The sequence below is a fragment of the Lolium perenne genome, chromosome 2 (assembly GCF_019359855.2).
Source record: "Lolium perenne isolate Kyuss_39 chromosome 2, Kyuss_2.0, whole genome shotgun sequence".
Taxonomy (NCBI): Eukaryota; Viridiplantae; Streptophyta; class Magnoliopsida; order Poales; family Poaceae; genus Lolium; species Lolium perenne.
The window spans coordinates 214,464,189-214,480,495 of record NC_067245.2 but is presented as its reverse complement, the minus strand read 5'-3'; the positions used below and the strand labels follow the sequence as shown (position 1 = coordinate 214,480,495).

General features: G+C 44.1%; 1 long non-coding RNA gene across 1 annotated transcript; it reads left to right on the top strand.

The window, feature by feature from the left end:
* Positions 1 to 14,503: 14,503 nt before the first annotated feature.
* On the top strand, positions 14,504 to 15,558 carry LOC127330425 (uncharacterized). Its single transcript, XR_007869282.2, has 2 exons — positions 14,504 to 14,824; positions 15,181 to 15,558. It is a non-coding gene; the product is annotated as an uncharacterized lncRNA (long non-coding RNA).
* The last annotated feature ends 749 nt before the right edge of the window (positions 15,559 to 16,307 follow it).

Sequence of the window (16,307 nt, the reverse complement as noted above, 5' to 3'; positions counted from 1 at the left end):
TACCGGAAAGGTACTTTGATTACATCAAACACCACTGCGTAAATGGGTGGTTATAAAGGTGGGATTAAGTATCCGGAAAGTATGAGTTGAGGCATATGGATCAACAGTGGGATTTGTCCATCCCGATGACGGATAGATATACTCTGGGCCCTCTCGGTGGAATGTCGTCTAATGCCTTGCAAGCATATGAATAAGTTCATAAGAGACCACATACCACGGTACGAGTAAAGAGTACTTGTCAGGAGACGAGGTTGAACAAGGTATAGAGTGATACCGATGATCAAACCTCGGACAAGTAAAATATCGCGTGACAAAGGGAATTGGTATCGTATGTGAATGGTTCATTCGATCACTAAAGTCATCGTTGAATATGTGGGAGCCATTATGGATCTCCAGATCCCGCTATTGGTTATTGGTCGGAGAGAAGTCTTAACCATGTCTACATAGTTCGCGAACCGTAGGGTGACACACTTAAGGTTTGATGTCGTTTAAGTAGATATGGAATATGGAATGGAGTTCGAAGTTTTGTTCGGAGTCTCGGATGGGATCCAGGACATCACGAGGAGTTCCGGAATGGTCCGGAGAATAAGATTCATATATAGGAAGTCATTTTCTAGGTTTGAAAATGATCCGGTATTTTCTCTGGAAGGTTCTAGAAGGTTCTAGAAGAGTCCGGAAGAAATAAGGATGGAAGGTGGAGTCCCAGATGGACTCCACCCACCTTGGCCAGCCAACCTAAGGGAGGAGGAGTCCCAAGTGGACTCCCCACCATGGTGGCCGGCCACCCCACCAAGGAAAGGGGGGAGTCCCACTCCCCCTAGGTTTGGTCATATGGAAGGTTTATGTTGGGGTCTTATTCGGAGACTTTGACCTAATCCTTGGGGCTTCCACCTATATAAAGAGGAGAGGGGAGGGGCTGGCCGGCCACACCAAGCCATGAGTTGGCCGCACCCCTCAAGGCTGCCCTAGCCGGCGCCCCCTCTCCCAAACCCTAGCACCCCTCCTCCACCACATCTCCCGCATACGCTTAGCGAAGCTCCGTCGGAGATCTCCATCGACACCGCCACCACGCCGTCGTGCTGCCGGGATTCCGAGGAAGATCTACTACTTCCGCTGCCCGCTGGAACGGGGAGAAGGACGTCGTCATCAACACCGAACGTGTGACCGAGTACGAAGGTGCTGCCCGATCGTGGCACCGTGATCAAGATCTTCTACGCGCTTTTGCAAGCGGCAAGTGATCATCTACCGCAGCAATAAGAGCCTACTCTTATAGGCTTTGGAAATCTTCAAGGGTTAGTCTTGATCATCCCCTCGTTGCTCCCGTCTTCTAGATTGCATCTTGGCTTGGATTGCGTTCTCGCGGTAGGAAATTTTTTGTTTTCTATGCAACGTTATCATACAGGAACAACCATAACAGATCAGATCTACTAAATAAAGGCCAAGCAAGATGCTGCCCTTACACCTAAGATAGGTGCAAAGGCAGCTAGATATTTAGGGGCAGCATAACTAAGCAAACATATCAAAAAAGTATCGATGTTAGCCCCAAAACATCTATGATAACGGTATTACTCGCCATCAACAAGGCTTCAGTACGAGCAACACAAAACAACGAATAAACTGATACTGCTCAGATCGCAAGATGCGATCTGGGCAGCATGACGCTTACCCGGAAGAAATCCTCGAAACAAGGGGTGGCGATGCGCCTAGATTGTGTTTGTTGTGAACGTGATCATCCTCCTTTCTCAATAACCCTAAGCACATATTTATAGTCCGTAGATTTTCTATCTTTGGAATAAATCTAACTGTGTACGAACCAAACTCTATCTCTTAATTCTAAACTGAAACGTATTCTACCATAATGTACAGATATACGGGCAATCTAGCCCAAACTCTCGCACGAGGCCGATTCAGAAACACTTTATGTGCATATCCTCTAAGCCCATCTCAATCACGGCCCATCTCCTTATTTGGCTAAAATCCGGCGATAACAAAATGTAGATACAGTTTTGAGCTAAGTTTTTTGGAATTGTAAATACAGACCGTAGGTATGCTGTAAATATTTTTTCAGATTTTTCACGTTTTATGAATATGATTTTTATGAGCTGATTCTACGATCTCACATAATGAGCTGATCCTATATAAGTCTCCCCCTTGATTTACTATCGGCTTATGGAGCAGAACAAAACCTAGTAAATGAGTTTCCAGCTCCGATGCCCTCCGAAGGTTAACTAAATTACACTATAGTTTACTCATTTTAATACTTTTATTATTTTTATCAACTATGTATATACTACCTCCGTCCTAAGGAATAAGGCTCACACGAGATATTCCAAGACAAAATTAATTTTATGTCTCTTTGAAGAGCTATCGAGACGTAAGGTTAACTTCCATAAAAGTGAGATCTTTTGTTTTGAAAAGGCCAAGGACGAGGAGAACCAGTACAAGCAGATCTTTGGATGTCATGCTGGATCACTCCCATTTAGATACTTGGGTATTCCGCCCATTACAGAAAACTCAGGAATTCTTATTGGTATCCGGTGGAAACCTGGTTTGAGAGTAAATTGGGATGCTGGAAAGGGAAATTACTATCCTATGGTGATAGGCTAGTCCTTATAAATTCAGTGTTAACTAGCTTATCGATGTTTATATTATCTTTCCTACAAATACATGTTGGGCTAAGGAAATGTTGAGACTTCTATAGATCTAGGTTCTTTTGGCAGTCCGATGAAAATAAAATAAAATACCGGCTCACAAAATGGAATATCGTTTGTCGACCCAAAGATCAAGGGGGCTTAGGTATTGAGGTTCTCGAAATCAAAAACAGATATCTATTGACTAAATGGCTTTTTAAACTTCTTAACCATACGGGGTGTGGCAAGAAATGCTACATAATAAATATCTAAGACATGTGACCTTATCTGAGGTGCAGGCTATGCCTACCGATTCTCCTTTCTGGAAAGGATTGATAGGGGTCAAGCAGGAGTTTTTTCTAGAGATTTTTTCAAAGTGGGTAATGGTATGAGTATCCGCTTCTGGGAAGATACCTGGTTAGGAAAAACTTTGCAGGCTCAACAGTATCCGTCTTTATATAATATTATACACCATAAGAATGTAACAGTAGTTCATGTGTTAACTCAAACTCCGCTGAATATTACTTTCCGACGGGTGTTGAGTGGTAACAAATAGACTTCATGGGTACAATTATGTCGTAAACTCATTATGGTAAACTTGAATGAAGAGAACGATCGTTTTGTTTGAGATCTAACATCTAATGATTTGTTTACAGTGAAGTCTATGTATGAGGATCTTATGAGTGACCATACCCCTTTTCTGAGAGAGTATCTCTGGAAGGTTAAAGTTCCCCTTAAGATAAAGATTACCATGTGGTTTTTGAGTAATAGGGTGTTGTAACTAAAGATAATTTAGCTAAACGTCATTGGAATGGTTGTACAAAATGTGTTTTCTGTGGGGAACAGAAGACTATTCAACGCCTATTTATTGAGTGTCCTTTAGCTAAGCTTTTTTGGTGTACGGTTAATTTCACTTATGATCTTCCGCCTCCAACCAATATTACTAATATGTTTGGTAATTGGTTGAATGGAGTAGATAGACAATCTAAGGCTCTTATCCGGATTGGGGTTTCTGCTTTATGTTTGTCTATTTGGAGGATCCGAAATGATATTATCTTTAATAAAAAAAATCTTTTCATTTCTTGTTGGTAATCTATATGGTGTCACATTGAGTCCAGCTTTGGACCCTCCTTTCGCTAGAGGGACAGCGGGATGCCATGGCTTCTGGATGCACACGGCTCCTGATGGTCGCTCAGGATATCTTGTGCCAGGCTGGTTGGCGACATACTAGAAGGCTATGTTGATGTGTAGTCATAGTATGTGTTGCTTTTTTCGCTGGTCGATTTTTTATCACTCCTCGGCGATACGTGAGTTGTAAACAATACCGTATTGAATTTCCTTTTAATAAATAGCCGTGTGCATCGTTATGATGCAAAAGCCGGGGCATATCCCCATTTCGAAAAAAACATATTCCAAGACAAACTTTGACCACAAAAATTGAGCAACAAAATTTTGATTATATTATATGTAACTGGTATCGTTGAATTCGTATTAAAAACCACTTTCTAATGATGTTAATTTCATACAAACTGTTGAATATATAAGCAAATATCCATATGAAATAATCCGTACAAGTAATTGATAAAGCATGATTACGAAAATAACAAATAAACTAATTATGCAGACTAGTAAGGTAGATGAACAGATCACATCTAAACAAGATAAACTGATCGCATCTACCACACAAACTAGAAGAATAAACTCTAACAGAAACTGAAAGAGAGACGACAAGATCACATACTTTGCAGCAACGTCGTTGTAACCCATGTTGAGGTTGCCGAAGAAGTCGCTGAGGTCCGGGAAGAAGTTGTCGGTGTGGAGAAACTCGTCGTCCGATGACGACGTCGTGATGCCAGTAGTCGCGCCGGAGCGCTCCCCAAAAACCTGATTGCCCCTCACCCGTACAGGTTCACGAGATGCAGGGTTCCAGAGGCCTACTGTCCCGGCAGTCGGTGCACGCCGACGGACGTGATGAGGAAGACGAAGGCGGCGGCGCAATGAACTGGAAACAGGTAGTCGCGTATGCGTCTGGTTACGGCGGCTAGGGTTGCGCAAGGTCTTATATAGTGCGGTTCGGGAAGGTCGTGGGGTGCAGCCCACGTCCGAGTCGGCACAGCCACGATCCAGAAAAACCGGAAGGCAAAACGCCTGAGTAACGCGTCCGTTAATGACTTAAAATTGATTACACAATTAATTTTCCAAACAGCAAAAACATAAGCTTGGCTCGGCGAGATTCCCGCAACCCGCGTCGCGTCGCGTCGTGACGAGGCGGGCGGCGGAGGAGGAGGAGTGCGCGAGGCCTCTATCTCTTCTCACTCACTTACTAGGACTAGAACAGCTCACCTTATATACCACTCCAACTCTCTCCCAACTAGCAATGTGGGACTAAACTTCAGCCTCCACTAGTGCTGCCACTGATTATTGGAATGGGCCATGTGAGTTTCAGAATTTGATAATGGGCCATGGCCAAAGGCCAAATGCCCAAAATTCTAGCACAAACAATCTTTATATATTTGAATCATTTTTTGGTCAAACAAAAAGTACGTAAAATGAGAGCTCCTTATTCTCTGAATTGGAGGGAGTATAATATTAATAATAGCTTGAAATATAGGCTGAGCGTCTGTATTCCCAAGCTTGATCTCCAAGAAGGGTAATACGTATCAATCGTACTTGACTGGTATTGCTATAAAAAAAGTGCAACATAATATTGCCCACAATTAAAATAATTGTGATGGTCTTGAAGATATATCGAGAAATTATGCCATAGTATCTATTTGTTAGTTTTAAATGTTGTTGTGTGTAAGGCATTTAAAGTGTCCTTCTCAAGCCACGAACGATTTAATTTGTTTGTATTCCTTAACAAATAAATAGTTTTCATTGCTCGGGCTAATTTTTATGTGTCCCAAAATTTATTTCACCTCCTAAACTTCCAAAGTTTAAGGATTTTGTCATCAATTTTCTTTTGTAAAATTAATTTTGAGAACATGGAATGTTTTACCGATCTGAACATCCATATCTTCGGTTTGGGGGTACAAAGGTTCTGAATATATATAAGTTCTAAATGTACTCTTGATGGTTCATGTGGGTGAGCAACAAAGATAGGTAATGTACTTGGTATCTCCAAACTCGATATTCTACAATGATGGATGACCAATAGTCCAAAGTACCCAACAACGCCAGTCCGACTCAAGAGGAGCGGCAGCGACGACACGTCGTCGATACGGTCTCGAGGTTGAAAACGAAAGACATCTCAAAGATTTCGTTGTAACTTTTGCTTTAGTTGTGGAGCTTTGTAATTTTCGAGGTTTCATGAAATGCCAGGGTCCTATTGGCAGAAAAATGTATTCTGCTCCATATTTATCCATTGCTATGTTGTATATTTTATTTTAATTAGCCTTGGACGTATTGAACAGCAAAACATGTTAATGTATTCTACTCCTTATTTTTCTGCGTTATGTTGTATATCTTGCACCATTTTGCCTAGAGACACAAAGCGCAACTCTGCTCTCATTTTATCGGTTCTTTGGCCATGTAGACTAAGAAATCAACTCATAAAAGTTCTCGTTGTTACCATTGCCGCATTTCATCTTTGGACAATTCTGAATTTAGTAGGTGATGTATACTGAGAAATTAACATATTGTATATTGCGTAATAATTTTGCCTTTTCTAGAGATTATTCCTAAATTATTATATTTATGTGATGATCCATGCCAGGTTTTGGTCTGTATTTGCATAATACAATGTTGCTCGAAGTTGATGCATACAATGTCATTTTTTTTTTAAATGGAGGATAACCCCCAGCCTCTGCATCGAAAAGAAGCATACGACGCTTTTTATTAAATTATTCACAAAAATCTTACAAGCATACATCAAGATGACCCGAAGCCACCGCTCAACACCTACAATCTTGTCAATGAGAGAAGATCATGTAAACATGGCCTTGTGCCTGAAGACACGAAAAACCCCCATTAGCTAGATACCGGGAACAATCACATACCTCAGGCCACCCTCTTGCTGAAACGAGAGCGCACATCCGGTATAGCAGACTCTCGACGAACACCTCTATGGTGCCCACTAAAAAAGTCATCACCGCTGTCGATCCACCAAACAATCCTCAAGTCAAAAATATGCATACACTTTGTCAGACATGCTGTCGACGCCACCATGACACCAAACAGCGCCACCAATCTGCGCGAGTTCGTCAGGCCGCGTCCATCGTCGAGACTCGGTGCACCATGCCGCCGAGACCCGCCAACATCGACGCAGTAGATGGAACACCGCCCCACCAGATGACCCCCTCCAGGTATCACTTGTTCCAGAACGATGCCCTCAAGAGGGAAAACGACACCAGAGGTGCCGCCATCATCTGGTCCGGAGATCTAGATCTGGGGTTTCCCCCGGAACAAGGAGGTTGAGGTCAGATCTGTAGCAACGATGGCTTCAACAAGGTGACGACGCCCGAGGACGCCACCATCGTCGGCTCCGACCGAATCGGAGCCCGGTTCTCACCGGCCAAACCCCACCCCAACGTTGCGGATCCACCTGAAGAAGAGTCTATGTCGTCCGCTGCACCACCGATGCAGCGTCGTGGTACCCGACAACACCACGCCCAGGCCCTCCTTGGTGGTCAGCCGACGCCGGCCGCCGGCCGCCAAAACGGTTCGAAGGGGAAGACGAGACTTTGCCTTGTCGCGCCCTTGGCGGTGGCGGAGGAAGGAGAAGGCATGCTAGGGTTTCTGACGAGGGTGCTCCATGGCAATGCCTACCTTTTGGGGCTTAGGGTTGACAGAATTCTGCAGGCTGACACGAGACATCAGATACCAAACAGACAGAGAGAGAGATTTACCCAGGTTCGGAGCCCTCGATGAGGTAAAACCCTTACTTCCTGCTTGTCTGATCTTGATTATCGAATATATCGGGTTACAATGGGGAAGCCGAAGACGATGACTAATATCTCGTTGAGAGTCTAAGGTTTCTAATGACCTAGCTCTAGACTTGCGATGAATCTACTGTTGTGATTGTGTGTCCCTTGGCAGACCCTCTCCTGGCCCTTATATTGTAGGCTAGGTCTCGAGAGTTTTGTTTGGGTTCGACTAGGTTACAAAGAGTTCTATATCTAAACTTTCCTTGTCTATCGTCTTCTTGCCTTGTTCATCAAGAATCATTGTTTGGAACCGACATATCGGCCCACCTTGGTCGGTAGATGATCTTCATGGGACCCTGGTTGGGCCATAGGAGGTAGCATAATACTGGTTACCTGAAGGGTAATGTCCACATCAGTAGCCCCTGAGTGAATGGTGAAGTAAAGCTTCGAGCAGGGACTAAAATTGTCTTATGTTAAATGTCCATAATTGCCAGAAAGCCTTGATCTCTTCTCACCATTTTGAAACCAAGAGCACATTTATATCGGGTGCGCGTCCAGCGCTCCCGATGGGAGTAGCCCCCGAGTCTAGGGACATATGCTTGCAACCGTGTGTAGACTCAAGTTTTACTACTCGAATGTTTTTGCTGCCGATGTTTTTCGCAAGCTGTCGTAATCATCCGATATATTTTTCCATATCAGGTCCTTCAAATGTTTCGAGAAAAGTCATGCCAGTTGATAGTACGTAAGGTATTGGAGTAATGTGCCCAGTTGTATTCGATAAATCGATGTTGATTAACTGCCGATGGGAAAACAATGTTACCCTATTCAGAATCAAATCCCCGGGCATGATCCTGGATTTTCGTCATTCCACCGCGGCGCCAAAGGATGCACCCGACGACTGGCCTGCTTCAACAATGACGAAGCGCAACGAGAAGAAGGCACGCACGCTTGGTTTGATCTCCCCTGATGAGGGAAACATCATACTAACAGGTTTGGCCTCACGCCCCAATCCTCCTACCGGTTTTACTGTGATGTTCGTATCGTTCCTGTATCGAGGATTATCTCTACCTGCCCACGAGTTTCTTCGGCATATTCTGCATGTGTACGAGATCTAATTATGGCAATTAACTCCCAATTCCATCCTACATCTTGCTATTTTCATCACCCTTTGTGAGGCCTTTCTAGGCGTTGATCCTCACTGGGGTTTGTGGAAGAAGATCTTCTTTGTCAAACGCTACAACAGTAGTAGTGGTTCCTTTGTCACCGGTGGAGTTGGGTTCGTTGTCCGCAAGGAGGCAAATTACTTTAATTTCCCAATGAGAGAGTCAGTTCAGGGGTGGAGATTGAAGTGGTTCTACCTCAAAGACTCATCGGCAGCTAACATGCATCTGCCGAAGTTTGTCGATGTCCTTGAAGCTGTGCCGAAGAAATCTTATAAGAATATATTGACATTCGAAGAAAAGCCTGTAGTCGCCAAATTGTTTGATAGAATTCTTCGGATTAAGGAATCTGACGGCCAAACTATGATGGGTACTAAAATTGTGGCTGTTTTCCTGAAACGCCGCATCCAACCAATTATGTCCAGAACCCACCAGATGTGGTTATATTTTGTTCCTAAGGATGAAACAAGAGTCAATGTTGCAGAGTTGTCTGAGAATGAACTACTGGATGAAGTTAGACGTTTGACTCATTTTAGTCAAGAGGAGTCGTTCCACTTCTGGCCCTTCAGGAGCCTGATGACTTTGATCACCAACCAAATGAGGTGCATTTCTTCTGTGTTCATACTAATATTTGCACTCGAAACACTTTGCTTCCCTCTATTAAATCCTCATCTAAACTGATAGATTCCATCAACTGCCGAATACTTTCCGAATGCGTCGAAAGAAAACCTTGAAGAGGGTGATTCTACTGTCAACATAGAATCCTGTGCTGAAGAAAATGAAGTTCTTGAAGATGAAGACAATGATCCTGCCAATCCCGAAGCTTTTTCTGCAGATCATAGATCCTTCGCTAATGAATTAAGTGATATAGCGGAGTCGAATCATGACAATGATGCTGATCATGCTCCCTTTGTTGATGCAGCTCCGGAGAAAACCAGCGCACAACCGCTGAAGAGACCTTCCGGCAGCTTTGCGGATGAGGACGATCTGCTCGACCTGTAAGTTTCTTCCATTTTTTTGAAGCAAGACTATGAGGCAAAAAGCCCCACAGCAAATTTTATTAAATTTTATATAAAAGGGGGTATGTACAGAAAAAGAAGTCTTAAATTAAAAAGACTAAACTAACACAGTCTCTAAGGTAGGGACTTAAGCCAACTAAGAAGACTATCTTTATGCTTGGCCTTCTGTACTGCAGCCAAAACATATCCTGTACAAACTTGGCCTTCCATCTAGCAAAAGAAACATTCTCCTACCTAAAAATTCTTCCATTTCGGATGAGCCAAATATTCCAGCAGGCAGTAATAATAACCTCCATGAAAAAAGTCTGCCGAAAGCTTCTTTTGGCCTCACTCAACACCACCTGCAAATCATCATGTTGTTCCCAAAGTTTCTTCCATTGTTCCCAAAGTTGCCTTGTATTCTTCTACTCATTCTGAATGATTTATATGCCTATAGCGACGAAGGCTTTATAGAGCCTCCTTCGAAGAAGGTGAATCCGAGCCCCAGCAAGCCAACTCCCGCAGCTTCTGAAGCTTCTGCTCTGCCAGCAGCTATGACTGCTCAACCTTCAACTACCTATTCCCTTTCAAAGGGGAAAGAGATTCCTTCGGCAGCTGCTGCTGCGGTTTCTCCCTCTTCCATCGAGAAACTTGTAAGTGTTTTAACTTTTGCTTTCCTTGATGACGGTTCTCCTTGCTCCCGAGTCTACATTCGACAGCATGCAATCGGGTGTGGACTTCAAAAGATATATTGTTATTAAAAGGTGCTAAGTTTGACTTTGGCTTCTTTTCCTATTTATAGGGCATTCGAACGGCCATCACTATTTTGAAGGGTTCCGCCTCCCAATTCTCTTCACTCGAAGCCGATAAGGCTCGACTTCAAGAGGAGGTGGATTCGACTTCTTCAAAGCTTGATCAAGTAGTAAAAATGGCTGCCACTGCCCGTCAAAACGCAGATTCCTTGAAAAAGGAACTTGACCAACTGAAGAAGAGGTTGAAGGAGGAGGAAAAGGAGAGGGCTGAAGCCGAAGCCCAAAGGAAGGAAAAGGAGGGTCTTCTTCACCAATCCATTTTGGCTTTGATTGGTAATTTTTAATGTCTTATCCTTGAATCTTCTTTACTTAACTTCATTGTGTTTCAACTTTCACTGTTTATCTTCTGCAGAAGCTACCGATATTCCTGCTGGTTCTAAGGGCAAGCTCCCAGATAATTCTTCTGCCGATGCTCTGTCTATGGCAATCGAGTCCGGCGACCTCATCTAAGCTCTTCTCCAGAAGAACAAGAGAATTATGTCGACGCTCCATGCCATGATCTTTCCGAAGGCCAATCAAGAGAAGTCACTGGAGGAGCTTACGGACACTTTCTCTGTTGACACCGAAGGCACCATCGATGTATTCAAACGTACCTCACATACCTACGGTGCTCTCCTTGCTTTCCAACTTATGATGGGGCACGGCTTTAAAGCCGATATGGAGCTGATGACGAAAGAGTTGCCAAAGGATCAAGATGGGCAAGCTATCGACCTAAGCCTTTTCAAAGTATCAGCACGCAAATGCGCAATGCAGCTTGTTGAATTGGTATCGGCCAACAAATCAACTACTGGAAGAGCTAGCCCAAGTTTATCGACACAGACTCAAGCTCCATGAACTTTCCTTTGTCAAGTTGTAATATTACTGTTTGGCTCAAACAATACCTTTTCTAAGGCCTTTTGGTTGTAATGAATTCCATTCTGGCAATGTTGCCAGCTTTTCCCTATTCAATTGTGATGTTCCTGGCTTTTGGATGCACGCTCCCGATGGAATGTGAAAACAATTGATATTGTATTTTCCTTGACACACTTGATGATGTATTTTGCAGGTGACTATTGTACCTTCTTTTGTCGAAGGTTCTTTGGCTGGTGATTCTGAAAGTGATCGGTTTCATCACATGAAGGCTCGCATTCTTCAAATGGAAAAAGATATGTGTGGTATCCAGGCCATGGCTGGTATTATAAAGAAGAAAGGTGAGTTGGCTATTGATGCAGAACGATACGCACTGAGTGAACTGCAAAAATCAACAGAAAGCTTGCACTGTAAGTGCCTGTTCCTTCTTTGTTTTCTTCGATGTTGTTGATAATTTCTCTCTGATTTCATCTTTGTCATTGCTTTTGTTCGTCATAGCTCTGAATTTATTGGAAGAGAACAAGCGAGCGCACAAACGTGTAGATTCCTTAACCAATTTGGCATATTTTGATGAAGTCTTCTAGAAGAATCAGTCGAAGGCTGAAACTGTCGCAAAGTTTCAAGATCGGGTGCAACAAGTGCATCGATTTTTTGACAAGTGCTATACTGGCTTGAAGATGATATGGAAGACGATGTTTCCTCTGAATGAAATTTCTCCACATGGATAACTTTGATGTAGAAGTTTAGTAATGCCAAGAAGGTCCGTAAGTTAGTTCGCTGCCAGCTTCTCGCAGGAGTCGAATCAACTTTCACCTTTGTGTTGTCGCAACATCCTTCCTTGGACTTGATGGCAATTGCAAATGTTGATGGTGATGTAAGCCAATTTTATCCTGTTGTGAGGGTTCCTGATTTTATTGTAATTGATAGGCTGGAAGATAGCTCGAAAGCATATGTCCCAGTAGAAATTCCGTAAGAATAACTTTGATGATGTTTGTACTCTTGTTGTAATGATAGGTTTATGCATCCAATATTTGTTGTAGTCGAATATTTAGGTGCATTAGGTATAAGTTTATTCATGTGTATGATGTAACTTTACTCAATCTTAAATCAGTTGGAGACGTCATATTTGCCACTTTTGGCAAAATATCACTTCCTCATAATTTATCTTCAAATGCCGGTGGCAAATATTTCTTGACTAAGATGCAAATCTTGATGCTCTTAGCTTTTTTAGGCATCGGTATTGTGATGCTATTTTACGAAAATTATCAGTGGCAAATTCTTTGAGTGATCAGCTCATGTTGTGGGTTCGATGAACCCATAGTAATCGCAACTTTGCCTCAACTGATAATGTATGTTTTGGCGACAGCCCTCGAGAAAATCGAGGGAACTATGCCTGCCGTCGACTCCGTCGCAATTAGTACCTCCTTGTTCGATGTACAGACATGGGCCTTTCATAAGTAGTTTTATCCTTGCCATCAGCAGCACTCGCATGTTCCATGAGGCTTCAGCAAAGGATAATTGTATATTGTTGTAAGTCCCGTCGATTACCATCCATTGCAGCGCTCGTATTTTTCCCGAGGCTTTAGATGATAATTTCAGGTATAATCAGTACAAGCGATCCTCGATCTGTTTTTATCGAGTACACTTGTTGAAGTCAATGTTTGCGGTATTATGCGAAATAATCTTGAGGAAATTGTTCGGGTGTCTCGAATCAACTCAATACTCGAGTAAACAAAACTTGGGTCTTTATTAAATAAGTCTATGACGATAAGATAAGCTAATACTGCTATGACTAAAAAAAGCCTTATTGAAAGTAAATTTCTATGAAAAATAAAGATGCATGTCACCACTCGTCTTCTTTAAATAAGAGGAGGGTCCTTCTTGTCTTGATCCGCGCCTAAGGAGCCAGTAGCTCTCGAGGTGCTGATGATTTCTGGAGCGGCGTCGATGATTTTCTTAGGAGTACTTGTGATTATCGCCAGAGTATTAGCACCTTCGACTGAGGCCTTATCATCAACTGTTGAAGGTGCAATAGCAGGAACTGCCGTTGCCGGATCATCTGGTTTCTTCTTCGACTTCTTAATGTTGTCATCCTCCTTAAACTTGGAATCTTTGTCTCGAGGGGCTAATTGCTTATAGTCTCCGGTGATCGCCTGAATGTGTTATGGATGACTCTGAACCTCTGGTTATGACCGACGACATGAAGAAACATTGCGACTTGTTCTTGACAGAGATGTGGATGCTATCAGTCAGCAGTCCTCTTTCCCTGAAAGTTTTCACAAGTGCATAGAAAGGGGCTCTTCTCATCCGTAGCATCTGGATGGCCTCTACGTCGTTGCAGTTGTAGATGTTGTTTAGGTTGGCAATCCTCTCCTGATCTCGTTGTAACATAGGTCCGTAAGTCACACGAGGATAAGCAGCATGCCTAACTGCTCTCTTGTGCACCATCAGGATCCAGGCTTGTACGCAAATGATGAGTGTTGATGCGTGATGCATAAGCTGGAGCTGGCCGGTCTACTCAAACAAGATCTATGCATTATGAACGGTCTTATCGAACCCAACCAGTTCTACGAACATGAATCGAACACTACAGTAGAGTGGAGGAGTTTCCCCTTACCTCCGTCATGGCGGACGATGGACACGGCTGAAAGCCGCCGCAGATGTGCGCAGGCTCCGCCGTGGCTGGAGAAGAGGACCCTGGTTCGGCGCTGGAGACCGAAGGGAGATGCGTGCTACCAGATCTGGGCCGCCGCCGTCGGTGTGAAATTTGGGGGAAGGGAAAATTTGGGAGGAGGCTAATGGAGAGGGTAACCGAAGAGGGAGGTTACCCCTACCTTTGTCGCGCAACGTCGCTGGGATTTCGGCTCCTCCCGCCATGCCGAGACGGAGCTCCTGCGTGAACGGTGTTGTCGATTTTCGTCTCGCCAGGGCCTGGCCCTGGAGAAACTGTTAAACCGGTCGTTCCTCCGGGACCTTTTCCAGGGGTGCTTTAAAACCCGTGCTATGCAAGAACGAGAGTGCGCCCAGGAAACCAAACGACCCGAAAAATGCGGATGCGAGCCAAGACCGCTCAGACTACCAAACGCGCCCAAAAAAGGTTTCCCTTTTGGAAACGAACACGAAAAGATTTGGCGTAGCGGGCCGTGTTCCAGTCAAATACGGGCCGTGTATACCTGACATTTATATTTACAGGAATTTGGATAGCAGAGGGGATCAGAAGAGAAGGATTGATAGAGCCGGCGGCGAGAACAAAAACTAGGAGATCTGCGAACTGCCTGCCAAGGGAGTCTGCGAACGGAATAATCGTCCATGGCGACAGCGCTACAGCCTGTGGCGAGGAAAATCTGCAGTCGCGCCCTTGAGCGACCCGCGCAGCGGCTCTTTTCGGCGGCCGCTTCAGCGGCTGTCAAAGAGGAACAGCGGATGCTGCTGCCAAGGATTAGCCATGGCGGGAGCTCACTTCGTCGGTTCAGCTCCTCGGAAGCACCAAATCTTCTCAATAATAGCAAGGTGTTTACTGAGTTCCTTTGCCTTGTGCAATTCCCTTTGCATAATCATATCTAGCATCTTCTTTGTTCCTTTCTAGCTATACGAATCGAACCGTAGATATATAGTGGCAAAGCAAACCACTAGCAGAAAACATCATCGTCATGGTTTGGGGCTTGCTCTCCTTTGCAATTCGATTTTGTAGAACTAGTTTGTACAGAAAACGAAATTACTGTAGTAGATCCGTCATATTTCCACTTTATGAACAATTCTCGCAATGTAAATTTATCTGTAATAATGAATATGTTTTGCCAGAATTCTGAAATTACTATTTGTAAGTTAACGTTACTAACTAAATTTCTTTGTTACTGTCACCGCAGCATCTGCCCTGTGAAGGAAAATCAGGGCTTTCCAAACAAATAGAGGAGACGAAACATGAGCTGCTCGATCTGGTCCGCCAGAGGGAAGGTGACTATTCCATGGTGAATGATCCAAAGGAGCTTCAACGTTTGCTTCAGCGATATAATATAAGAATCTTAACTACAGCCTGTAATATAACAACGGCGGCGATGGCAGCGGGAACCATAACAGCGGGGGCGATGATACTGAGCTACGAATTTGTGTTTGGGCGGAAAAAAGAACAATAGAGAGAGTAATAGTTAATACTGCAGATGTGGATGACCGAAAAATTGTACTGGTTACAGAAGTTGTTTATTATCCTCTGGATCGTTTATTCAATCGGCCGATGGATCCAAATATATTTGGGATCTTGTGGATCTAGTGAAACTTTTACGGTGATTGGCACGGAACTTAGGTTCCGTCTAATCTAATTTTTCGTGATCGTTGATTAAATTTGTGATAAATTCTGTGTAACTTCTATGGTGCTATAACAATTCTAAACGGGCGATTTTACAAGTCAACGCATCAAATCAGAATCGGATAAAATAAAACAAAGGCTCATCAAATTAGAGTAGATGCGCTGGTAAAATTCGTTGTATCGTCGGTACTCATCGTGGCCTTCTTTCCAGAGCGCCCACCGCCACCCCTCCCTCCGTCTCGTCCCCCTCCCCTCCGTCGCCGGCGGTCACGGTCCCCTCCGTCGCCCCCACCCTCCCCCCCCCCCCCGCGTCTCCTCCGTCTCAGCCGCCGTCCTCCCATCTGCCGCGAGGATAGCCAGGAGGAGATTCATGGCCCCGTACTCCACGTCGCAGCCCCCTCTCATCTATCGCGGCGATCGCCAAGAGAGTCACAGACCCGTCCCCTCCGTCGCGGGGATCGGCCTTAGTGCCGCTGGGACCGTCGGGCTCGCCGCGAGCATCCAGCGCCGCCTGAGAAGGGGCTAATAAAGCATAATTGGGCATATTTGTCTATAAATTTATTCGAATGTCTAGATTGGTAGACATGTCGCTCGAGTACAATATTGGCACAACATGGTTCATTTGCTTTGTAACTCAGCCGACTTGGTGCTCCACTGGATTTTTCTGTGCGTCTGTTAAATTCAAGCTCA